Genomic DNA, 1,579 nt, shown 5'->3' with positions numbered 1-1,579 from the left:
CTTCCCCATGGAATGTACAGATATTTACACTCCAGGCTTGTAAATAAAAGCAACCAAATGTAAATTACAATGTAGTTGCAAATGTTTTCATGGGGGGTGGAAAGGGAGAGAGAGAATATGAATGTGTGTGTTGTGTGTGTGTGTGTGTGTGTGTGTGTGTGTGTGTGTGTGTGTGTGTGTGTGTGTGTGTGGCGTCCCTGCAGTTGGAAATATCAAGGTCAAACTGGACAGTGATACAGGATAGGACCCTTAGTGGTCACGGTTAATCATGGGTCAACATGACTGGTCTGGACTGTCGCTCATGTTCTTGGGCCTCCATTGGTTTATAAGCGGTCAGCTCTTAACTTACGATTGGCCTCCAGGTTGTAATCCCACATTAGGGGGTGGAGCCCCCAGTGAGAAGAAGAGGGTGAAAAGCTCTTTAGCAAGACTTCTTTACCGAAGAAGCAGAGGAACTTTTCCACAGGTACTGTACCTTCTCCTTCTCTTCTTTCTGTGTGGCTTTCATTTAATGCATATGCAGAGCACGTGCATACAGTTGCTATATCACGTTGATTATTACCATATTCCTTTTTTTGTCCCACATTGATCAGTTTATTTGAGTTTATTTACTCTAAAAATCTAAATGTCTTGCACAGGAAAGCTGGATGCAGGATGTGATGATTTCAAACAAGCAATTCAATTTTAGATCATCTTCCTCATTAAACAGGCTTGCTTACTTTTATTCACATTCACTTTTATTTCATAGGTAATGAGTTTTAATTAATGGAGTTGGTTGGGACTGAAGCCTTACTGTGGTAGCTGTAGCTCAATGACATGATGTAGTGGAATAAATACAGCAGCAAGGCCTAAGCTACAGTTTGGAGAAACTGTTTTTTTAGTTAAAAGGTTGGTGAAAAATATTATGGCTTTTTTACGAATTTGAATGAAAAGAAAGCATTTCAGTCAAATAAGACAAGCTTGCATGTTTTATCCAACAGAACATGTTTGCTTTTTCGTCTGAAATGCTGTGATGATGTTTACAAGAGGATGATTGTCAACTGAGCAAAAAAACTGTAAAAGTGCTGTAATTATTATGAGTGTTTTGAGGCTTGAGGTGTTAACCCTCGGCGCTGCCCCTGTGCCCTCTGCTGAGAAGGACGAAGCCGCTCATACGCACCGCCCTGCTGTCAGTTTGCACGTACACCCTCGGTGGGAAAGGTCACTGGTCAGGGGAGGGGAGGCTCATCCCAGCTCTTTGGTCGTCTTGGTGTAATCCCAACCATAAAACCATATAATCCACAGTGGCATTTACCGGCGGAAGCCTCAGGAGGCCAGAGCTCAGCCGTACCATTTGGCCAGGGACGGCGGACTATTGTCATTTTCTTTACCTGCCTCTGTCTGTCTTGCTGTCTTCCCTCTTTCCGTCTCTCTATCCGGCTGGCTTGGCCCGAGAGAGGCTCTAGTCTTGTGACCGGTTCAGAATGTCACTGGGTTGTAAGCCAGAGAAAGTTTGGCACCGGATCCTGGCAGCACAGCGTCCCTCCAGTGACCTATAAATAATATCGCCTTTGACCGAAACGACTAAAGACACAGTCCC

This window comes from Centroberyx gerrardi, chromosome 2 (assembly GCF_048128805.1).
Source record: "Centroberyx gerrardi isolate f3 chromosome 2, fCenGer3.hap1.cur.20231027, whole genome shotgun sequence".
Classification (NCBI taxonomy): domain Eukaryota; kingdom Metazoa; phylum Chordata; class Actinopteri; order Beryciformes; family Berycidae; genus Centroberyx; species Centroberyx gerrardi.
The sequence above is the reverse complement of the archived record's forward strand: the minus strand, read 5'-3'. Positions refer to the sequence as shown.